Source organism: Zea mays, chromosome 3, assembly GCF_902167145.1.
Source record: "Zea mays cultivar B73 chromosome 3, Zm-B73-REFERENCE-NAM-5.0, whole genome shotgun sequence".
In the NCBI taxonomy this organism is placed as follows: Eukaryota; Viridiplantae; Streptophyta; class Magnoliopsida; order Poales; family Poaceae; genus Zea; species Zea mays.
The window spans coordinates 90,671,395-90,697,581 of NC_050098.1; positions in this window are offsets into that span (position 1 = coordinate 90,671,395).

The window sequence follows — 26,187 nt, forward strand, 5'->3', positions numbered from 1 at the left end:
ATGCCGGATGTCTATGTGCTTAGTGTGGCTGTGTTCAACAGGATTATCCGTCAAGCGGATTGCACTCTCATTGTCACATAGGAGTGGGACTTTGCTCAGATTGTAGCCAAAGTCCCGGAGGGTTTGCCTCATCCAAAGTAGTTGTGCGCAACATTATCTTGCGGCAACGTACTCGGCCTCAGCGGTGGATAGGGCAACATATGTTTGTTTCTTAGAACTCTAGGACACTAGGGACCTTCCTAGAAATTGGCATGTCCTGATGTGCTCTTCCTATCAACCTTGCACCCGGCATAATCGGAGTCTGCGTATCCAATCAAGTCAAAGGTAGACCCCTTTGGATACCAGATCCAAAAGCAAGGCGTAGAAACTAAATACCTAAGAATTCGCTTAACGGCCACAAGGTGACATTCCTTGGGGTCGGATTGAAATCTAGCACGCATGCATACACTAAGCATAATGTTCGGTCTACTAGCACAAAGATAAAGTAATGAACATATCATTGACCAGTATGCATTTTGATCAACGGACTTACCTTCTTTGTTAAGGTCAAGATGCCCGTCAGTTCCCATCGGTGTCTTCGCGGGCTTGGCGTCCTTCATCCCAAACCTCTTGAGAAGATCTTGAGTGTACTTCGTTTGGGAGATGAAAGTGTCGTCCTTGAGTTGCTTTACTTGGAATCCAAGAAAGTAAGTCAACTCGCCCATCATTGACATCTCGAACTTTTGCATCATCACCCTGCTAAACTCCTCACAAGACTTTTGATTAGTATAACCAAATATTATGTCATCGACATAAATTTGGCAAACAAAAAGATCACCATTGCATGTCTTTGTGAAAAGAGTGGGATCGACTTTCCCAAACTTGAAAGCATTAGAAATAAGAAAATCTCTAAGGCATTCATACCATGCTCTTGGGGCTTGCTTAAGTCCATAGAGCGCCTTAGAGAGCTTATATACATGGTCGGGATATCTGTCATCCTCAAAGCCAAGGGGTTGTTCCACGTATACCTCCTCCTTGATTGGCCCATTGAGGAAAGCGCTCTTCACGTCCATTTGAAACAACCTAAAAGAATGGTGAGCGACATAAGATAACAAAATTCTAATTGACTCTAGCCTAGCCATAGGAGCAAAAGTCTCCTCGAAATCCAAACCTGTGACTTGAGCATAACCTTTTGCCACAAGTCGAGCTTTTTTCTTGTCACCACCCCGTGCTCATCTTGCTTGTTGTGAAACACCCACTTGGTTCCCACAACATTTTGCTTTGAACGTGGCACCAGGCTCCAGACTTCATTTCTTTTGAAGTTGTTGAGCTCTTCTTGCATGGCCAACACCCAGTCCGGATCCTGCAAGGCCCCTTCTACCCTGAAAGGCTTAATAGAAGAGACAAACGAGTAATGCTCACAAAAAGTAGCTAATCGTGAGCGAGTCGTTACTCCCTTGCTGATGTCACCCAAAATCTGGTCAACGGGGTGATGTCTTTGGATTGACTCCTGGACTTGAGTTGGAGGGACTTGTGGTGCTTCTTCCTCCATAACATGTTCTTCATGTGCTCCCCCTTGATCACGCTCCTCTCCTTGAGGTACCTGTCCATCATCTTGAGTTGGGGGATGCACCAGCGTCGAGGAAGAAGGCTAATCTTGTTTCTGTAGTTCCTGTGGTCGTACATCACCTATCGCCATCGTGCGCATTGCTGCTGTCGGAACTTCGTCTTCATCTATGTCATCAATATCAACTTGCTCTCTTGAAGAGCCATTAGTCTCATCAAATACAACATCGCTAGAGACTTCAACTAATCTCGATGATTTGTTGAAGACCCGATACGCTTTTGTATTTGAGTCATATCCTAGTAAAAACCCTTCTACTGCCTTGGGAGAAAATTAGAATGTCTAACTTTCTTCACCAGAATGTAGCATTTGCTCCCAAATACACGAAAGTAAGAGACGTTGGGTTTGTTACCGGTAAGGAGTTCGTAGGAGGTCTTCTTCAGGAGGCGATGTAGATAGAGCCGGTTTATGGCGTGGCAGGTTGTGTTCACAGCTTCTGACCAAAACCGCTAGGCGTCTTGAACTCTCCAAGCATGATTCTCGCCATGTCGATTAGCGTCCTGTTCTTCCTCTCTACCACACCATTTTGTTGTGGTGTGTAGGGAGCGGAGAACTCGTGCTTGATGCCTTCCTCCTCAAGAAACTCTTCAACTTGTAGATTCTTGAACTCGGACCCATTGTCGCTCCTTATCTTCTTCACCTTAAGCTCAAACTCATTTTGAGCTCTCCTTAAGAAGCGCTTTAGGGTCCCTTGGGTTTCTGACTTATCCTGTAAAAAGAACACCCATGTGAAGCGGGAAAAGTCATCAACAATTACAAGGCCATACTTACTTCCCCCGATGCTTAGATAGGCAACGGGTCCAAAGAGATCCATGTGAAGGAGCTCCAGTGGTCTTGATGTTGTCATCACATTCTTGCTGTGATGAGTGCTTCCCATCTGTTTTTCTGCCTGACATGCTGCACAAGGTCTGTCTTTCTCAAAACAGACATAAGTTAGGTGATGTTTGGTTCAAAAAATGTAGCGCAAATGGTAATGGTAATGGTTTACGCTTGATTACTGCCGGCAACAAATTTGAATAGGCTGGTATCAAATTTTAGTGTGGTATCTGATTACGGTTGAACTAAAACAAACATGATTTAACGTTATCCGTTACCTATTACGTTACAAATATGTGAACCAAACGGCACCTTAGTCCTAACACATGATCTCCCTTTAGAAGCTTATGAAGGTTCTTCATCCCAACATGTGCTAGACGGCGATGCCACAGCCAGCCCATATTAGTCTTAGCGATTAAGCATGCATCTAGATCGGCATTCTCTTTCGAAAAATCAACTAAGTAGAGCTTGCCGTCTAATACACCCTTAAAAGCTAATGAACCATCACTCGTTCTAAAGACATATATATCTACATTTGTGAATAAACAATTATAACCCATGTTACATAATTGACTCACATATAACAAATTATACCTGAGCGATTCAACTAAAAACACATTAGAGATAGAATGCTCGGATGTGATGGCTATCTTTCCCAACCCTTTGACCTTGCCTTGGTTCCCATCTCCAAAGATGATCAAATCCTGGGAATCCTTGTTTTTGACATAGGAGGTGAACATCTTCTTCTCTCCCGTCATGTGGTTCGTGCATCCGCTGTCGATAATCCAGCTTAAGCCCCCGGATGCATAAACCTGCAAGGCAATTTTAAGCTTGGGTTTTAGGTACCCAACTCTTGTTGGGTCCTACAAGGTTAGTCACAATAACTTTTGGAACCCAAATGCAAGTCAGTATAATCCTTTTCATTAAGGGCATCAATTAATTCATTTATTTTGTCTACTTTATTTCTATCTAATCCTTTAAACAAATCAGTATAATCTACTTCATCATCAGATGACTCTTCATCACTAGAAGAAGTATACTTGGGAGAGTCCCGAGTACGTACCTTTTTCTCCTTAGCCATGAGGCAAGTATGGCGTTCGTTGGGGAAGAGCAAAGATTTGTCAAAGGCCGAGGCAGCCAATCCTTCATCGTCGGAGTCGGATGAAGAGCAGTCAGAATCCCATTCCTTTTCAAGATGCGCCTCGCCCTTCGCCTTCCTGTAATTCTTCTTCTTCTCTTTCTTCCCATGCCTTTCTTGTTCCTGGTCATTATCATTATCAGGGCATTGAGCTATGAAATGACCAGTCTTACCGCATTTGAAGCAGGAGCGCTTTCCCCTTGTTTTATTCTTGTTGGGGTACTCCTTGCGTCCTTTTAGCGCGGTCTTGAAACGCTTGATGATGAGTGCCATCTCATCTTCATTTAGCCCGGCCGCCTCTACTTGTGCCACCTTGCTTGGTAGCGCCTCCCTGCTGCTAGTTGCTTTTAGAGCAACGGGCTGTGGCTCGTAGACGAACAGTGGACCGTTTAAGGCCTCGTCCACATATCGAGCTTCTTTCACCATCATACGCCCGCTCACGAATTTTCCGAGGATTTCCTCGGGCGTCATCTTGGTGTACCTGGGGTTTTCATGAATAAGGTTGACAAGATGGGGGTCAATAACCGTAAATGCCCTGAGCATGAGTCGGACGACATCATGATCCGTCCATCTTGTGCTTCCGTAGCTTCGGATTTTGTTGACCAGGGTCTTGAGCCTGTTGTAGGTTTGTGTTGGCTCCTCTCCCTTGATCATCACGAACCATCCAAGCTCGCCTTCCACCAGTTCCATTTTGGTAATCATGGTGGCATCATTTCTCTCATGAGATATCTTGAGGGTGTCCCATATTTGTTTGGCGTTGTCCAAACTGCTCACCTTATTGTATTCATCCCTGCAAAGAGATGCTAGCAAAACAGTAGTGGCTTGGGCATTTTTATGAATTTGTTCATTTATAAGCACATGGTTTATCAGTACTATCTATTGGGGACTTGTTCTCAATTGCTACGAATTAAGAACAAGGCAACACAAAATATTAAATGATAGAGCTGAGGTGCCCGATCTTTCGGTGAGTGGAGATAATTCCGATTTGGTGGAAGATGACCCTTGCGATCTGACTACAACGAGCAAGCCCGAGGCGCCAATGCAATCGCTGAACCAACTCCCTGTGGTTATCGACCTTGCTGATGCGAGATCAGCCTGATCACGAAGATTGTTTCTTGTGCGCAATCGAAGAACGAACAAGAAAAAGATGCGAGCAATCTAATTTATTACTCGAGGGTGGAGTTCTGAATACACGAAGACAACGCTGATTTGCGCATGTTCGAGAGTAGCTAAAGCTAACGTAAAACAAAACTCGAATAACAAAGGAGGCACAGCCCCTAGGGGCGGCCAACCCTAGGTCGTCCACTATGGGCTGCAGTTGGGTTAGTCGTTTATTCTTCTGGTCCCTCATTCTTCAGTAGCATGACGAAGTTAAGATCTCTGGCACGAGCCCGAGTGATTGGCCTAGCTAATGAAGGAAGTGGCGCTTGATGTGGAGGTGCTGCTGGTGTAGTCGTACTCATAGTGATGTCCTCATCATCCTCCCCTTCTTGAAGTAAAGTCGTCCTCGACGGCAACTCCTCATCCTCGGCCATATATGGTTTCAAATCTGCAACATTAAAACTAGTGGAAACACCAAATTCCGCAGGCAGGTCAAGGATATAAGCATTATCATTAATCTTTGTTAGCACCTTAAAAGGACCAGCAGCATGAGGCATTAATTTAGAACGACGCAAAGTAGGAAACCGATCCTTTCTCTAGTGCAACCAAACCATATCACCTAGCTCAAAAGTAACAAGTTTTCTTCCTTTACTACCAGCAACCTGATTTTTTGCATTAGTAGCAGCAATGTTCTGTTTCGTTTGTTCATGTATGGTAATCATTTGTTCAACATGTGCAGCAGCATCTACATGTGGGGCGTTCGCAGCATTAAGTGAAATCAAATCAATAGGTGCCCTAGGGATGTAACCATAAACAATCTGGAAAGGACACATCTTTGTAGAAGAATGTGTGTCATGATTGTAAGAAAATTCAACATGAGGCAAACAATCCTCCCAACGTCTCAAATTCTTGTCTAAAACAGCCCTAAGCATGGTAGATAAAGTTCTATTTACTACCTCAGTTTGTCCATTAGTCTGAGGATGACAAGTAGTGCTAAACAGCAATTTAGTTCCCAATTTATTCCAAAGAGATCTCCAAAAATGGCTTAGAAACTTAGCATCGCGATCAGAGACTATTGTTTTTGGAATACCATGTAAACGAATAATTTCTCTAAAGAACAATTCAGCAACAATGCTAGCATCATCAGTTTTATGACAAGGTATAAAGTGAGACATTTTAGAGAATCTATCAACAACCACAAAAATACTATCTCTCCCCTTCTTAGTTCTAGGCAAGCCCAAAACAAAGTCCATAGAAATATCAAGCCAAGGAGAAGAAGGGACATGCAAAGGCATATACAAACCATGGTTTCCCAAACATGACTTAGCTTTCTGGCAAGTAGTGCAACGTGCAACAAGACGCTCAACATCACGGCGCATCCGAGGCCAAAAGAAGTGTGCGGCCAGCACCTCATGTGTCTTGTAAATGCCAAAGTGCCCCATGAGACCGCCTCCATGAGCTTCCTGCAGCAACAAAAGACGAACCGAGCTTGCTGGAATACACAGCTTGTTAGCGCGGAATAAAAATCCATCCTGTATGTGAAATTTTCCCCAGGGTTTGCCATCCTTACAATGTATATAGAAATCTTTAAAATCAGCATCATCCACATATTGATCTTTCACAGTTTGCAAGCCAAAGATTCTAAATTCTAACTATGAAAGCATGGTATATCTACGGGACAACGCATCAGCAATGATGTTTTCCTTCCCGTTCTTGTGTTTAATGATGTAAGGAAAGGACTTGATGAATTCTACCCAACTAGCATGACGACGGTTCAGATTTGTTTGGGTACGAATATGTTTTAAAGCCTCATGATCAGAATGAATTATAAACTCACGAGGCCAAAGGTAGTGCTGCTATGTTTGCAAAGTGCGAACTAAAGCATAAAGTTCCTTATCATAAGTAGAATTTCTCAAGCTAGCACCGCTTAATTTTTCACTGAAATAAGCAACCGGTTTTCCTTCTTGTAACAAAACAGCACCTAACCCCATACCACTAGCATCACATTCAAGTTCAAACACTTTATGAAAGTCGGGCAATTGTAAGAGTGGAGCATGGGTTAACTTATCTTTCAAAGTGTTGAACGCCTCTTCTTGTGGGGGGTCCTAAGCAAAAGACACACCTTTCTTTGTGAGTTCGTGCAAAGGGGAAGCGATGGAGCTAAAATCACGCACAAAACGACGGTAAAATCCTGCAAGTCCAAGAAAACTCTGAATTTGGGTGACCGTCGTTGGTGTAGGCCAGTCCTGAATGGCTTCAACCTTGCTGCTATCCACCTCAATGCCCTGCGGAGTAACCACATAACCAAGAAACGAGACACGTTGCGTGCAAAATGTGCACTTTTCCATGTTACCAAACAAGCGAGCAGCACACAAAGCATCAAAAACAGCACGCAAATGTTCTAAATGCTCCTCTATAGACTTGCTGTAAATAAGGATATCATCGAAATAAACAACAACAAACAAACCTATGAAGGCCCGTAGAACTTCATTCATTAAACGCATAAAGGTGCTGGGAGCATTAGTCAATCCAAATGGCATAACCAACCATTCATATAAACCAAATTTCGTTTTAAAAGTCGTTTTCCATTCATCACCGAGTTTCATTCGAATCTGATGGTAACCGCTACACAAATCAACCTTAGAGAAAATAATGGCACCACTAAGCTCATCTAACATATCATCAAGGCATGGAATAGGATATCGATAACGAACTGTGATGTTATTTATAGCACGACAATCTACGCACATACGCCATGACCCATCTTTCTTTGGAACGAGTAAAACAGGAACCAAGCAAGGGCTAAGAGACTCACGAATGTAACCTTTATCAAGCAGCGTCTGCACCTAGCGCTGGATCTCCTTCGTCTCATCTCGATTTGTACGGTACGGGGCGCGGTTCGGAAGAGAAGCGCCGGGGATGAGATCGATCTGATGCTCAATGCCACGGAGCGGAGGAAGACCCGGTGGTAAGTCCGTAGGAAAAACAGCAGCATACTCGTGCAAAAGGTTAACAACAGCAGGGGTATATCCAAAGACGGTACATCATCAAGCGGAAAAAGCATGCACGAGCATACAAGTGCATAACAGGGCATATGAGCTTCATGGAGATCATCAAAATCAGCACGTGTAGCAAGTAAAACAGGAGAGTGCAACTTGATTTAAGATTTAATAGGTGCGGCTGATGTCGATTTGACTTGTTGTGCAGTTTTAGCAGCCCTAGTAAGATCATCTTTCAAAATTTGGTCAGGGGTCATTGGATGTATAATTATTTTTTGGCCTTTAAACATGAAAGAATAATTATTTGAATGACCATGATGTAAACTATCAGTATCATATTGCCAAGGTCGACACAATAACAAAGAGCATACTTCCATAGGAATAACATCGCAATCAGCATAACCAGAATAAGAACCCAACGAAAAGGGGACACATACTGAACGTGTTACCTTTATTTTACCACCATCATTAAGCCATTGAATGTGATACAGATGTGGGTGTGCGCGAGTGGGCAAGGATAATTTATCTACCAAAGCTATACTTGCCAAATTGTGGTAGCTGCCACTATCGATGATGATGCGAATCGACCGTTCGTGCACAATGCCTTTGGTATGGAATAGAGTGTGTCTTTGATTTTTTTCGGCCTGGGCATCCTTTGTGCTGAGAACACGCTGCACAACAAGACTCTCATACCTATCGGCGTCGATGGGAACAACGTGGACTTCCTCATTTTCTGCATGGTTAGTGGCAATCATAGCTTGACTAGTTTCCTCAGAATCACTGGCTGAAGAGTACTCACCATTGTCACGTATAAGCAAGGTACGCTTGTTTGGGCAGTCCCGAATCATGTGCCCAAACCCTCTGCAATGATGGCACTGAATATCCCATGTACGTCCTGTGGAAGAAACGGCGCCTTTGGCAGGGGGCGCAGCTGGTTTGGCCGTCCCTGTGCGCGGTGTAGTGCTAGGCGTAGAAGGTGCATGGCTAGAAGGAGTTGGGCTGTGTGTCGAACCCCGGCCTGCAAAAGAGTTAGTATATGTCTTTGATCATCGTCCCTGCACTTCACGTTCAGCTTTGCAAGCATATTCAAACAATGTGGTTATATCAAAATAATCCTTATAATCAAGTATATCCTGAATTTCCCTGTTCAAACCACCACGAAAACGCGCCATAGCAGCATCATCCGACTAAACCAAACCACAACGAAGCATACCCTTTTGTAACTCCTGGTAATATTCCTCAACAGATTGTGAACCTTGTTGAAAACGCTGCATTTTGTTAAGCATAATAGGAAGGAACAAATCTGTGGCGCATGACAATTTTTAATTGGGTCCAAGTAGTGACACTGTTAATGGGAAGTTTTTGTTTATACTCACGCCACCAAATTAAAGCAAAATCAGTAAATTCACTAATGGCAGCCTTCACTTAGCTATTAGCAAGAATATCATGGCATAAAAATTTCTGTTCTACCTCCAATTCCCAATCAAGATATGCAGCAGGATCATATTTACCATTAAAAGATGGAATTTTAAATTTAATCTTAGCAAATGAGTCATTAGGAGGATGACGAACCACACAGCGTGCACGACCACGGCGATCTCCATCGTCCTGCTCACTGTCACCGCCGTAGTCCTGCTCCATCTTTGTGGTCAACGCATCAAGGCGTACCAGGATGGTTTGACGAATTTTTTTCTTTATTTTCCTGAATTTTTTTTGACAATTTTATCAAAACCAAACATGCCTGTTTTAAGGAAGGTACCTCAAGTTATGTTTAAAACGACCGAGATGAGTCAACAAGTTCCTTTCTTTTTTTTGTTTGTTCTCTGGTTCTATCCTTTCTCTTTCATTTTCTTTTTTTTCTTTTGTTTCTGTTTTTTACGTAACCGAAGGAGAAAAACAAGGAAGCGGTGTTGACTCGGTTTGTGGCGTGATCAAACGGGAGATGGTGGCGGCGCGCTAGGGTTTGAATGGTGAAAGAAAGAAGGATGGTGAAAAAACACAATGCGACCAGCAACAAATGACGCGAAAGCACACAAATTCAATAATGCAGATTATTGAAAGAAAGTGCGAGGCTCAAAAGGGTGCTGGGATAAGGTCTAACCTGAATTTTGATGTGGTTTTGTGGACTGTAGGAGAAAAAACACTCGATAAACTCACCGATCAACCTAGAAATCTGATACCACTTGATAGAGCTGAGGTGCCCGATCTTTCGGTGAGTGGAGATAATTCCGATTTGGCGGAAGATGACCCTTGTGATCCGACTACAACGAGCAAGCCCGAGGCGCCAATGCAATCGCTGAACCAACTCCCTATGGTTACCGACCAACTCCCTATGGTTATCGACCTGATCACGAAGATTGTTTCCTGTGCGCAATTGAAGAACGAACAAGAAAAAGATGCGAGCAATCTAATTTATTACTCGAGGGTGGAGTTCTAAATACACGAAGACAACGCTGATTTGCTCGTGTTTGAGAGTAGCTAAAGCTAACGTAAAACAAAACTCGAAGAATAAAGGAGTCGTAGCTCCTGGATAAATAGAGAGCGGGGGAGCAGCCCCTAGGGGCGGCCAACCCTAGGTCGTCCACTATGGGCCACAGTTGGGCTGGTCATCTATTCTTCTGGGCCCTCATTCTTCAGTAGCATGATGAAGTTAAGATCTCTGGCACGGGCCCGAGTGATTGGCCCAACTAATGAAGGAAGTGGCGCTTGATGTGGAGGTGATGCTGGTGTAGTCGTACTCATAGTGATGTCCTCATCATTAAAGGTTAAGGCCCTTTGTCCTTCGAAGCATTATTTCCCTTAGGACATAATGATCTTCAAACGAAGGTCATGAAGGACATACCTTTATGATTGCAGTATACATTAATGAAAGAAGAAACATGTAAGATATTGAAAACAACGTGAATAATTATGTAACATTATTGATTCAACTTTATTATATTATGGATGAATAAACACAATATGGAATTACATTCGTACCTTTGACTTGACAGAAGGAGATTGTACAAGCGTAATGCTCGAGCTAGTACAAATCAGCGGAACAGTACAGGGGTACTGTTCATCTATTTATAGGCACAAGACGCAGCCTGCGTAAAATTACATTCATGCCCTTCATAACTGATTACAATCATGACATAGATTATAATGGGCCAATCGGTCTTTTCATCTTTAAGTCGGTGCCATCCTTCGTCTCAAGGCGTGTCACTACGCTGAAGCTCTTCGGATAGTAGCTTCGACATCACTTCTGTTTTAATCTTCTGAAGGTGTTTCTTCTCACAAGACCTTCAGCGACGAAGCATACCCCAACAGTAGCCCCTTCACGGTGCCAGATCGTTTTTCGTAACGAGATCGACCCATGAAAAATTATCTTAGGCTTCAGAATGCCGAAGGTCCGAAAAACACCTTCCCTGAGCTCGTTGTCGAGAAATGATTTAAATATTCTGAGTGCGAGGTGGTCCCACATTCAACGGGTACGCGCAATCTGGTGATTCACCTTCTCGCGCACCATGGTCCACTGTTCAGTGGTTGTGGGCGACTGTTCAGCGTGTGCGAGCGGCTTGACGATTCACCTTTCCACCTGTGGCACTATATAAACAGAAGGGTATGTGTGAAGTTACCATAGCATTTACTACTATTGCACTGTTGTGCTACTAAAAAATTTGACCATAGCCAAAGCTTATTCATCATATTCTCAATCAGAGCATCGTCTTGGTTTAGCTTCATCATAAGAGGGAGCTTCGGTAAAGTTGCAAAAATTCATCAACTTCGTCAAAACCGTAAGAAATTCAGTATCAAATGGCCAGAGTGCGTTCAACAGCTAGAGTTACACGCGACGGAGAGGAGGCCGAAGCTGCTGAGACTGCCCCCAATCTCCGAAGTAATGAGGTAGTCGAGACTGGTTGTGATAGAGGGTGCCTCTGACGAAGGTGCACCTGCTGCCGAAGCTGAACAGGCTGACATTGAAGAGGGTGATGCTGGTGAAGAAGAGATAGATTATAACACCATTATGCCATCCAAACCCAGCCACTTGGACTTTGGAAAGTCGACTGTCTCCGAAGCTGATATGCCCATGATGATAAAGCTAGGCTACTTCGGGGAAGCCGAGAAGAAGCTGATTTGTTTTGGCGAAGAAGAAACCACTCCGAAGCCAGGAAATGATAAGGTGGTGGTTTACAAAAGTTTCTTCAAAGCAAGATTGAGGTTTCCTTTGCATGAAATGATTTGGGATGTTTTGAAAGATTTTGAAATTTATCTTCATCAGCTGACTCCTAACGCAATCGTTAGGCTCAGCGTCTTTATCTGGGCTCTCCGAAGCCAAGGAGTGAACCCGCTTGCCGAAGCTTTCTGCCGGGTGCACGAGCTTCACTATCAGATGAAGGCTAGAGAAGATGGGCTGCACGAGAATTTCGGCTGCTACAACTTTGCTTACCGCAAAGACATGAAGACTCCGATGATCAGCTATCGCACCAAATGGCCAACCGGCTGGAAGAATGAGTGGTTTTATGTTAAGGTTGATGAGGAGAAGGAGAAGATAGTTCAAAGCCCACTGGATCTAACCTTCGGGTTAACTAGGCCCCTGTGCGACATGCTGCAAGGGTCACCATGCCGAACAGCTCTGGGCAAATTCCGAGTTGTGTCTGAGCATATTGGTACTAGAGATTTGGTGCAGGAATACTTAGCCAATAGAGTATTCCGACGTTAAAGGAATGGAATATGCCGAAGCTTAAAGGAGAAAAGAAAAAGAATGAACTTGTTCGACTGCCCTATCACTTCAAATTCAAGGAACATTTCAAAGAGCCTTGCCAAGAATGGTTGGACATGATTGAAGCTATGTGCAATGAAATTTTGGGCAACTATACCAAGAAAGAAGATCAATTGATGACCGTGGCCTTCGGCACCCGACCGAAACGAAGGCTGAACCGAGTAATGGATGTCCTGAAATTTGAATACCCTGACTATGAACGGTTAAGCAAGGGTGCCGAAGGGCCAAAGCAAAAAAGAGTTGTCAGTGTCATGAAGAGGCAAGCTGCTAGAATGATAGAAGAAGATGAGAAAGCTTTGAAAAAGAAAAAATGCATCCCTGAGCCGAAGGTGGCTGTTCCGAAGAAAAGAAAAGCTTCGGATCTGGAGCCAAAAACAACTGATACAGAAGAAGAAATTCCTTCAACGCCTCCTGCTGCTGACGTGGAAGAAATTTTAAAGGTAATGACCGAATCTTTACCTCTCAAGCTAAGTCCACTAGAGCCACGACTGATGAAGCTTTTACAGAAGAAGGAGAAGCCTGCGGCAATCAAGAAGCCTGCTGAAAAAAGGCGAAGGATCATTACTGTTATTGATGCTATTGAAGAAACGCCACCACCGGCCTCGGCGTCAAAAACACCGGTTGCCGAAGACACTGTAGCTACCGAGGCTGCCCCTATCGAAGCTGAACTACCGAAGCTGAGACGGTCGAAGATACAAATCTGGAGGGCACCTTCTCTGATATTGATAGGATGATTTTGAACATGGCCGAGGAAGAAGCTGCTACAGCTGCCAAAGAGACCCTTGCCCCAGTGCCTAGGAAAGAGAAGGAGATTGCCAAAGATACTTCAGAGGAAAAGGATTTTAATTTTCAAGACATACTTGGTAAAAAGCTATCTAAGGCTGAGAAGGAAGAGCTGAGGGATTATGCAATATCATGCAGCTATCAACCAGGGGCATTGCTCTTCGGTGGGATTGCCGAAGAGAGTTTAGGATGCCTCCGGGACTGGATTGGGGCGAAGGTTGTCAGCACTCTATCGAAGAGTGTTGGCTTTCCGAAGCTTAAGGCCGACCTCAGCAGATATCGGCGGCAACATATCGTCGGTAGCTTGTTTTATTATAATTTCAAGGTAAAGTTCTTAGCTGAACTTTATTATTGTTTTCGAGATGAAGGTTACTTCTGATGAAGGTTAATTTTTTCAAAGTCTACTACTGAGTAAAACCTTGAGGATGCAACAAGATCTCGAGGACAAGAAAAATGAGATTATAATTGAGGGCTTAGAGGGCAAAATTAAAGATCACGAAGCTGCTCTAGATAAGAAGGATTTTGTGATCCAAACAATGGAGGGTTCGCTGGCAGAAGCCCAAGCCGAGATTGCTAGATTGAACAGCGAACTCTCCACAAAATCAAAAAGCTTCGAACAAGAGAAGAAGGATTTTGACGCAAAGCTTGAAGCTGAAGTTACAAAGAGTTCAAACTTGCAAAAGGCATTGAAGGAACTCCAAGATAAATGTCTGAACTTCGACAACAGTTGCGTGCAACGACTGAAGCAGGTCTTCAACTCTGTTGGAGCCAGTTCTGAAAAGTTTAAACCTTCAGCTGAAAACCTGCCAGTCATCTTTGAACATATTGAAGGAGAAGTTGATGCTCGTGATGAAGTCATAGCTGGGCACAGAGACTTATGCGCTCTACTGGCTTCTCGTGGCACGACTGTTGCTTTTATGAAGGCTGGTTGCACGCATGGGAATATTGTAAACATGCCGAACTTTAGCTTATCACCAGTGGACTTGAATGACATCCCTGGCATGGCCCGAAGCATTGGGAACAGATTCGTAACTCAAATATGGGCAAAGGGTGGATGAAGCTTGGCTGGTGACGAAGCTCGAAGTCACCTTAAACAGGTAATAAAATCATAACTTGTGCTTACCTTTTCCTTGAAACTTGAATTTACCTTATAATGCTTTGATATGTACAGGATGACGAAGCCAAGGAGCAATGAGTCGAAGCTTGGCGGATGATCCGAAGCTTAGCGGATGGTGATGAAGCCGAAGACATTGCTGCGAAAAAACTCTAGAGAAACTCTTGAATTATCCTTGTAAAGAATATTGTAATTTAAGAATCAGATACTACTCTGTAAATTTGTCCATACCTTGTAATATATTTTTACCTTTACGTCCATCTATGAACTGCTTTGATGTGGACGAAACTTGTATTTTTTGAGCCGAAGGCGAAAAACACCTTCCCTTCTTTTCGTACACAACGAAGCATAAATCTGCTTGCTTTCCTTTCGCCGAAGCCTTATCCTTAGAGCCGAAGCAACTGTCTGTATCTGTATGATATGATGATGATGATCCTATGTATGTCTAAATGAATGTTTATGAATGCAATGAATGATGTGATGTATTGTGCAAATGAATATCCAGACACACGCTTACGAAGCCACATCAAAACTCCTCATTCCCTTAGGAATGACTGAAATCTCTTTGCCGTTTATTCTTCGGCTGCACCGCTTATTTTCGGTGTAAGTTCTGCATCTCCTTAGGAACGTCTTTTGAACTTCTTCGCCTTCTATTTCGGTGGTATCATCGTTGACTTTTTGGTGTAAGTTCTGCATTCCCTTAGGAACGTCTTTTGAACTTCTTCGCCATATATTTCGGTGGTATTTGGCTCTGCATTCCCTTAGGAACGACTTTTGAGCAGAAAACTTACGCTGCGCTCCCTTAGGAACGACTTTTTGTAGCTTCGTCGTGCTCTGCATCCCCTTAGGGACGACTTTCGAGCTTCTCACTATTTTTTTCTTTTCTGCACTCGATGATGCATGCTCAGATTTTACATTTTACATATTTTTGGGGGATTTTGTTGTCATAGAGCTGGATGAGAAAGGAAAAATTACAAACTATGGCCCCATCAAAAACCTTTCTCCCCTTTGGAAAGGAAAAGGGTGCCATAGGAAAAATAAAAAGATTACATCAAGTTACACATAATATCGTCGAAGCTCATCTACATTCCAAGATCTAGGAATATCGTTGCCGTCCATATCCTTCAATCTGTAAGAACCGGGTCTTGACGAAGATACCACCAGAAAGGGTCCTTCCCACTTCAGCTGTAGCTTGCCTACTGTGTCTGGATTGGCCACTCTCCGAAGTACCAAATGCCCTGGCTTAATGTTTTTCAGCCGTACTTTTTTGTCACGCCATTTTATTGTTTTGGCTTGATATTTATTGATATTCTCCATAGCCTGAAGTCTGGTCCCTTCTATAGCATCTTTTGCCACAGAATAATCATCCTCGTCCTCTACCGAAGCTACTGTTCTAATTGACCCTGCCTTAGCTTCTTCTAGGGTTATAGCTTCGTCACCAAACAATAACTTGAATGGTGTAAAACCTGTTGACCTTGATATAGTTGTATTGTGGCTCCACACCACTTTAATCAATTCTTCTGGCCACTTTCTTCTGGGTTGATTGAAGATTAATTTCATTATTCCCGTCATTATAATACCATTTGCTCTTTCGACTAACCTGTTTGACTCTGGGTGCCTGACTGATGCAAAATGAATCTTCGTGCCAATCTGGTCACATAAATCTTTGAAAGTTTCGGCGTCAAACTGTGTTCCGTTGTCCATAGTTATAGCCTTCGGCACGCCGAAGCGACAAACGATATTTTGCCAGAAAAATTTCTGGACTGTAACCGAAGTTATTGTAGCCAAAGGCTTTGCTTCAATCCACTTAGAAAAATATTCCACCCCACTATGACATATTTCAAATTATCTTGTGCTGGCGGAAGTGGGCCTAACAAGTCCAGGCCCCATCTTTGCAATGGCCAGGTTGGCTGTATTAACTGAGTTAATGACGAAGGTTGTTTTTGGTCCCTTGCACATTTTTGATAATTTTCGCACTTTTGGACCAGATTTGCTGCATCTGAAGCTGCCTTCGGCCAGTAAAATCCCTGTCTAAAAACCTTTCCTAGCAAAGGCCTAGACCCAATATGAGATCCACACAATCCTGCATGTATCTCATTCATTAGTTCTATACCTTCGGTTCTAGATAAACACTTGAGAAGGGGGGAGCAAACTCCATGTTTGTATAATTCCCCTTCTATTATGATATACGGCCTTGTTCTTGCTTCCATTCTTTTATTATAAACTTCGTCATCCGAGAGGCAGTTACCCTGGAGAAAAGATATGATTTCAGTCCTCCAATCTTCACTATGTACTGGAGAAATGGCGAGCACTGCTCTCTCCATGAATTCAACCGAAGGTGCTTTTATTGTTTCAAAAAATACTTCCGAAGGTAGAGGGAGCCCCTGAGCCGCTGATTTAGCTAATAGATCTGCATGCTCATTTTCGTCTCTTGGAATGTTCTTGACAGAGAAACCTTTGAAAGAAGCCTCCAACCTTCGAACTGTATCCAGATATTTTTCAAGTTTCGGATCTCTTGCCTTGCTACTTTTATCTACATGGCCAGAAATGACTTAAGAATCAGTTTTCAGAATAGCCCTTCTTATTCCCATTGCCCTTAACTTCCGAAGCCCCAACAAGAGTGCTTCATATTCGGCAATATTATTTGTACAACTAAAATCTAGCTTGGCTGCATAACATGTTCTGACTTTCGAATGTGCTACTAGAACAGCAGCTGCTCCTGCGCCGAAGGTTCCCCAAGAACCATCGCGGAACACTGTCCAAGCTTCGGCATCTTTATTTATCTCTTCTTCCTGAGCCCCTGGCGTCCAATCAGCGATGAAGTCTGCTAACGCCTGGGATTGAATTGAAGATATATGCACATAATCAATAGTGAATTCATTAAGCTCTGCAGCCCATTTTCCAATTATTCAAGTAGCCTCTCTGTTCCTCATGATGTCCTTTATAGGTTGTGACGAAGGAACAATTATGTGGTATGCTTGAAAATAATGTCGAAGCTTTCTGGAGGCCATTAACACAACATATAATACCTTCTCCAATTCTGCGTAATTTCTTCTTTGATGGACTTAGAACTTCAGAGACGAAGTATATTGGAGCTTGCTTTTTAGCCTGACTATCTAGCTTCTCCTGTACCAGTGCCGCACTCACTGCAGAATGCGAAGCTGCCACATATAGGAGCAATGGAGCCCCTAGCGCGGGTGGAGTTAATGTTGTTAAATCAATCAAATATTGTTTCAACTCTTCAAAAGCTTTTTTGTTGTGCTAGGCCCCATTGAAAGACTTCGGCTGACTTCAGTATTTCAAAAAATGGCAGATTTTTTTCCGTTGATCTGGATATGAATCTGTTTAATGATGCTAATCTTCCTGCCAGCCGTTGAGCCCCTTTCTTCGTGCTTGGTGGCTCCATTCGAAGGATAGCTTTGATCTTACTTGGGTTAGCTTCAACTCCTTTCGTTTATACCAGACAGCCAAGGAACTTGCCTTTCTTTACTCCAAAAACACATTTTTCTGGATTTAAGTTTAGGCCAGCTTGCCTGAAATTGGCAAATGTTTCTTGCAAATCAGCAATGTGATTTCCTTGCTTCGTGCTTTTCACTATGATGTCATCAACATAAGTTAGCACGTTTCTGCCTATCTGGGAATGAAGGACCTTGGCTGTCATTCTGCTGAAGCTTCCTCCAGCATTTTTGAGCCCCTCAGGCATCCGAAGATAGCAATAGGTGCCATTGGGAGTTATGAAGCTAGTCTTCGGCTCATCTTCCTTCTTCATCCAGATTTGATGATAGCCTGAATAACAATCCAATAGACTCATGAGCTCTGAAGAAGCTGCTGCATCTACAAGAGAGTCTTTTAGGCATGTCTTGTTAAGATCTATGAAATCAATGCATATTCTCCATTTACCATTGGCCTTCTTCACCATAACAGTATTGGCTAACCACTCTGGGTATTTTACCTCTCTGATAACACCGGCACTGAGAAGCCTTTTCACTTCATTCCGAGCACCTTCGGCTTTATCATTAGACATTTTCCGAAGCCTTTGCTTTCTTGGCCTGAAGGATGGGTCCACATTAAGTGAATGTTCAATGACATCTCTGTTGACACCACAGAGATCATTGGCTGACCAAGCAAAGACATCTTTGTTGTTGAATAAAAATCTTATCAAAGTTTTCTCTTGCTCTTCGGATAGCTGAGACCCCAGCAGTACTTTTTGCTCTACTATGTCTTCACATAGAAGCATAGGCTTCGGCTGATCCGCCGAAGCAGCCTTCTCTCTTTTGTTGTACTGTTCACAGGCTTCAACTCCATCTATGTTGTGAATTGCTTTTGAGTCTGTCCAATTTCCTTCGGCTTTTCTGGCAGCTTCCTGACTCCCATGAACAACAATGGGCCCTTGTTCCGAAGGTATCTTCATGCATAGGTATGCTGGATGAAGTATTGCTTCAAAGGCATTCAGTGTCCCTCGACCAATGATTGCATTATAAGGGTACTCCATGTCAATAATGTCAAATACAACTTGTTCAGTCCTTGTATTGTGGACGAAGCCAAAGGTCACTGGCATCATGATTTTGTTGAGTGCTACAATCTGCCTTCCTCCAAAGCCACAAAGAGGGTGTGTAGCATCATGAATCTTGTCTTCTGACTCTTGCATCTGTCTGAAGGCCTTAGCAAATATGATGTCCGCTGCACTGCCTGTATCAACCAGAACATTATGGACCAGAAATCCCTTGATGACACAAGATATGACCATAGCATCATTGTGAGGGTAATCTTTGAGCTGAAGGTCCTCCTGGGAGAAGGTGATTGGGATGTGGGACCATTTTGACTTGATGAAAGGTCCCTGCACCCCAACATGCTGCACCCTTCTCTGTGCTTCCTTCTTTTGCTTCTTGTTAGCCGGCTCTGAACTTGAGCCTCCTGGTATCGGGAGCACCAGCTTCGTAGCCGAAGGTGCTACGACTTGGTTGCTGAACGAAGCTATCAGCTCAAGAGTGGAAGTGAGTTCATCGGCAGTGGGCGCCAATGTTGGGGACTTGTTCTCAATTGCTACGAATTAAGAACAAGGCAACACAAAATATTAAAGGTTAAGGCCCTTCGTTCTTCGAAGCATTATTTCCCTTAGGACATAATGATATTCAGACGAAGGTCATGAAAGACATACCTTCATGATTGCATTATATGTTAATGAAAGAAGAAACATGTAAGAACTAGAAAACAACGTGAATAATTATGTAACATTATTGATTCAACTTTATTATATTATGGATGAATAAACACAATATGGAATTACATTCGTACCTTCGACTTGACAGAAGGAGATTGTACAAGCGTAATGCTCGAGCTAGTACAAATTAGCGTGAACAGTATAGGGGTACTGTTCATCTATTTATAGGCACAAGACGCAACCTGTGTAAAATTACATTCATGCCCTTCATAACTGATTACAATCATGACATAGATTATCATGGGCCAATCGGTCTTTTCATCTTTAAGTCGGTGTCATCCTTCGTCTCAAGGCGTGTCACTACACCGAAGCTCTCCGGATAGTAGCTTCGGCATCACTTCTGTTTTAATCTTCTGAAGGTGTTTCTTCTCACAGGACCTTCGGCGACGAAGCATACCCCCAACACTATCAAAATGCATCCCATTCTCTACAATTTCCCAAATACTAGGATGGAGAGAAAATAGATGACTACGCATTTTATGGCTCCAAAATGAATAGTCTTCTCCATCAAAGTGTGGAGGTTTTCCAAGAGGAATTGATAGTAAATGCGCATTTGAATTGTATGGCATGCGAGAATAGTCAAAAGAGTAGTTCTGATTGACCGTTTTCTTTTTCGACGAAGAGTCGTCGTCGTCGTCTCTTGGTGAAGAAGAGGAGGCATCGCTTTCGTAGTAGATGATCTTCTTGATGCGCCTCTTCTTCTTCCTGTCCCTCTTCTTGTGACTCAAGCCTGAGTTAGTGGGCTTGTCGTCTCTTGGCTCGTTGAAGAGGGATTCCTTCTCCTTGTCATTGACCACCATCCCCTTACCCATAGGATCCATCTCTTCGAGCGATTAGTCCCTTAGATGAAGAGTATGACTCCGATACCAATTGAGAGCACCTAGAGGGGAGGGGTGAATAGGTGATCCTGTAAAATCAAACACTAAATAGCCACAAACTTGATTATCACTACACGACGGTTGATCTTTAGCGACCCTTATTAGGTACCAACTGTTGGTTGCTAAAGGTTAGAGACCTACGGTCAGTCGCTAAATCCTTTTATAGCAACGGTCGGTTGGTTGCTAAAAGTCTAGAAATATAACAACTTATGGTTGGTCGCTATAGATGTCGTCGAGGACTAGCGGTGGGTCGCTATAGAGCAATGATCACTATCAAATCTTATAGCCTGAACGTACCTGTATTAGTGACTACAAATTAATTAAAACAAGTAAACATTGATCGCTAAATTGCGTGGTGATTTATTTCTTTTTAATATTGACCAAAATTTTTTATGAATTTTTGAGTAATTTAAAAATGCATTTCGAAATAAATAAAAAAAGAAAACCCTCTCTAACCCTAAGGCCCACTAGGGCCCATCTACTCCAGTCTCCACTGCTCGGCCGCCGCCTGCCGCAGCCCGCCGTCCACTAGTCCCGCCTCCCAGCGTCCTCTCCACGCCTCCACTGCTCCCGGCGTCCGCTCCATTGCTCCCGGCGTCCGGCGTTCTGCTCCTGCGTCGTCCTATCTCCCTGGGATTTTTACCAGCCACGCTCGCTTGCCGTCTTCATCTTTCCCAGCCGATTCCCTCTCCCTCACGGCGTCCTCTCCCATGGCCGTCGGCCCTCCTCGCCATGGTGGTCGCGCCTCTGCTCGTCCTCGCTGCTCCCTAGTGCTCGGCCAGGGAGTTTCCCTTCCTCTCGCGCCCATCTCCCTCTCGCATTTCCCTGCTCGCCAGCCATCTCTCTGGCACTCGTCCAGGGAGTTTCCCTTCCTCTCGCGCCCATCTCCCTCTCGCATTTCCCTGCTCGCCAGCCATCTCTCTGGCGCTCGTCCTGGCTGCAGCCTCCCCCATGGCGGCTCTCTGGTCCTTTTCTGCAGCAGGTCGGCATCCCATCCCCTTCCCCTCTCTACTGATGGCCGCAGCGCCCAGGATCCTTCCCAGACGCGCTCGGTCCCCTTCCTGTAGCCGGCCGTCGTTTCCCCTCGCTGCTCTTGGAGCCGGTCGTCCCCGCCGTGATGCCCTATCCCAACAGCAAACATGTCGTCACATCTGCTCCCCATGCTCAGCTCGCCCCTGCTCCCTAACGGCATCACCTGCAGCAGCCGCGTTTTCTCGCTCCCTTTCCCAATCTCGCACCAGCTCCTGTCCTCCAGCCGCCCCCATGGCTCCCCTCACCTCTCCCGTCAGCACTAGCCCAACTGTGGTACAGCAACAGCAGGCTGGACCTCTGTAGTCCCGATGAGAAGAAAGCTTTAGTGTGACGCTTGTCAAGTGTTTGATAAAATGGCTGAACCTGGAATCGTTGTCGTGTCCACCATGTCAGAGTCATTTGGGTCCATGGTAAGTTGTTTTACTAATTTTGTTCACTACCTTAATGAATAGATATATTGGTCCATGATTCTCTTGTCCATTGCCTAGGTGTGCTGTGGTGATAACTTCTAGGTCTTTGTCGTTGTTTGTGTCCTATCCATGGCATCGTAAGGGACGACACTCCCTCTTCCCTTTTATGTTCATGTCATTGTTAGTGTATTAGATAATTGATGAAATGTCCTAGTTGGGTGCAAAAACATTGCAAATATGAATAAGGTATTCTTGGCATGATTTTAGCCATCTCTTAGTTGTTACTATATTGCATGGAGGAGCTGTAGCTATAGTTTAAAATTAAATTAATCAATGTCATTAGATAGAGAACCTGGTAGGTTGTGGGGTTGTAATTTTAATACTTGCTCAGTTGGTCCCATCCTGGTAGCGATAGAAACACTAGTGAGCTATTTATGATCTCAATACGTCTCATTTGACTATGTTTTCCTTTCTTTGTTGTATAGTTCTTTTTCTCTGAGAATTTCATATGTTCATGATCTGCAACTGAGCAAGTTTGTTTGTTCCTCTATGTTTTAACGATGCAAGATATATTAATAATCTGCTAGCAGGAAGCCTGCAACAATAAACAGTTCCTTGCTTTGAATGAAACTTTCATCATACTTTGTTTGACTTGGTGTTTCCTGTGTAAAGCTTCTTCTACTGGCATTTATGAAAGAATATGAAAATGGTTATAACCTTTTATTTCTGTTCCAATGCTTTTGCTTCACTTTCTTGCCTTGTATGCCTTTAATTAACCTTTTTACATGTTGATTATTTCCTCCATAACAGTGTCTGTTTCATTGCAGTCCCCTTTACTTTCAAAAAGTGCCTTTCTTGAACGGTCAATTGAAGAAAATTCTGACCAAGAAGAATGCATCATCAAACTAAATGACATTCCTGGGGTGCCAAGTCATTTGAGCTAGTTGCAAGGTTCTGCTATGGTGTGAAAATAGAGCTTTCACCTGCAAATGCTGTCTACCTACGGTGTGCCTCAAAGCATCTAGAAATGACTGAAGAAGTAGCTGAGGAAAACATGATTGCACCACAAATAGAGCTTTTGTGAATGATCTAGCTAGCTATCCGTAAATGATCTAGTTGTGAATGATATTATAATTGTGATGCTTTTGTGAATATATAATTGTGGTGCTTTTGTGTTTATGTGATGGATCTATGACTGTGGTATACTGATTAACTGTGTATGTCTTTATGATTTGTGTATAAAAATATGTGATTTATGGTGCTTAATTAAATGTATATTATTATTAATAACCACTGTAAAAAAGGCGACTTTCTGTTGGTTGCTAAATGTATAGTATGACGACTTACAGTTGGTTGCTAAATCTATAGTACAGCAACCCACGGTTAGTCGCTAAATATACAATATTAGCAACGGACGGTCGGTCGCTAAAAAGATGTCGGTCGCTAAAGCCTTTAGCAACGGCACTTACAGCGACCATCCTTATGGGTCGCTAAAAGTTTTTAGCGACCAACCGTAGGTCGCTGAAAGCCGTTTTAGCAACCAACCGTAGGTCACTGTAAGTGAACCGTCGTGTAGTGTATAAAGATGTTAGTGCGAGTTAATCAAGTTTATGGAGCGAGCTCTTGCGAACACAAGCAATCATAGAGAGGAGCAACACATGAGACACACGATTTTTATCCCGTGGTTCGGCCAAGTAACACTTGCCTATTTCCACGTTGTGGCATCCCAATGGACGAGGGTTGCACTCAACCCCTTTCAAGTGATCCGATGATCAACTTGAATACCATGGTATTTTCTCTTTTGAGTATTCTTCCCGTTTGCGAGGAATCTCCACAAGTTGGAGCCTCTCGCCCTCACAATATAGATCACAAAGAAAGCACAAGAGTAAGGGAGGGAAAACAACGCACACAAGATTCAATCCGCAGCACACACACGCACACAAGCCAAGACTTGAGCTCAAAGCACAGCACATGGAGTTCACAACTCGAACAGAGCTCAAATCACTAACACAACGAATCAAATGCGTGGAGGCGGAGTCTGGATGTCTTAGTATGCTTAGAGAGTGCTTGGTATCTTGCTCCATGCGCCTAGGGGTCCCTTTTATAGCCCCAAGGCAGCTAGGAGCCGTTGGAGATCAACTTGGAAGGCAATTCTTGCCTTCTGTCGAGTGGTGCACTGGACAGTCCGGTGCACCACCGGACAGCCACTGTAGCAGTCCGGTGCGCGATCTCCTTCCATATCAGGCGCAGCCGACCGATGGTCCTTGGGACTGGTTGGCGCACCGGACACTGTCCGGTGCACACCGGACAGTCCGGTGTGCCCGACCGACCGTTGGCACGGACCACGTGTCGCGCGTTGATCGCGCGGATGACCGTTGGCCACTGGCACCGTTGGCTCACCGGACAGTCCGGTGCACCACCGGACAGTCCGGTGAGTTATAGCCACGTCGCCTTCCTCTTTTCCCGAGAGCGCCCAGTTGACGCCGAGTTAGCCTTGGGCACCGGACACTGTCCGATGCCCCACTGGACAGTCTGGTGTGCCAGGCCCGAGCTGGTGTTGGCTGAACTTTGCCAACTTTTCTTCAATTCAAATCTTATTTTCTTGGCACTGTTTCTAGCACTTAGATAACCATGTTAGTGTTCAGAAACAATTCACTAGGTCTAGATGTCGGTGTTTGGGACCCGACCGCGCACCCGGGGTTACCCCTCGAGGTGCTTTTGGGTAGGACGGTGTTGCTGACTGTAGCTCGATGGTTCGTGCTAGGCGCACGAGAGACGATAGACAATTTTATACAGGTTCGGGCCGCTTAGAGAGGCGTAACACCCTACTTCCTGATGTGGATCTTTATGTGGTGGGTTATAGGGGGATTCTCTAGTATGAAGGATGCTAGAGAATGGAGTAGATGGCTGATGAATGACCTATCTTTTGATGGGGTGCCCCCTAGGCCTTATATACTCGACCGTGGGGTGTTACATGTGGGTATGATAACAACGTGCACCTAAGTAATAGTGAACCGACTGAACTTATCTTCCTATAATCCTGCCGACTTATCCTCATTTAGTTCTGACGTCTGAGGGCGCTGCGCGGGAGAATCGGATCAATGCTGTGGATAATACTTGAACCCAATGAGCCGTCTGGGCTCGAGTCTATCCAATCTCGCATCAATCCATTCTGCCAGCGGTTCCTCCCCTGGCCCATGAAGGGATGGCCTTGCGAAGTAATGGGCCCAAAGCCTTTCGCGAGGCCTTCTAGCCTTCTAGTGGACCCGGGGGATATCTGTCCCCCACAAGCCCCCAATCTTTGAGTTGATTTTGAAATAATCCGCCCAAAGATTCTAGGTCCACCTTGCGGTTTTGATTTTAGGTAGTGGATGCTCTGAAAGTACACCTGTCGAATCGTTGCTTCTGAACTCTAATCAATCCGGTAAAAACAACCTTATGTTATCCTTCTTCAGCTCTTTCAACGGTCTTCGCCTCATACTTCAGAAATCGGTGCTCTGTCACTGGCTTATGCTTTAGAGACCAGCGTTCTGTCCTTAGGGGTTGAGGATTCATTGGGTGCACCGGAGGTGCACCCAATGGGTGTAGCCCCCGAGCTTTGAGAGGATTACTGAAAATAATCCACTCAAAGGTCTTCATCTCATGCTTTTTAGAAATCATTGGTTTATCTTCGTCTCATGTTTTAGAAATCAGCATTTTGTCGTCGGTCCATGCTTTAGAGATCAGCATTTTGTCCTTAGGGGTTGAGGATTCATTGGGAGCACCAGAGGTGCACCCAATGGGTGTAGCCCTCGAGCTTTGAGTGGATTACTGAAAATAATCCACTCAAAGGTCTTCATCTCATGCTTTTAGAAGTCATTATCTTATCTTCGTCTCATGCCTTAGAACTCAACATTATATCATTAGCTTATGCTTTAGAGATCAGCATGTTGTCTTTAATTCCTGCTTTAGAAACCAGCAGCATGATCTGCCCATGTCCTGTTAGGTTTGAAATTTATTTGATTGTCGATAGATTGGACGTCTGGTAGATGGCTCTTGGCTGGTCTTCATTTCGCTTTGTGCTTCAATGCTTCTGTTGATTAGACTTGTACTTCAGTAGCTATATTTGGATTTTCTCTGAACTCCATCGATATCTTTCTTCTGTCTTGATACATTCATTGCGTATACTGTATGGATGTGACTGCTTCGGAAAATCTATTGAAAATTCTTGGACGTTCCCTCCCCAATGGGTATAACCGAGGGACGGCTTGGTACGTCGAGCGTTTAGCAAACTGTCCTTGAGTAGTAACTGGACGTGACCGCGGGGTGTAATCATATCATCCAAGCAGTT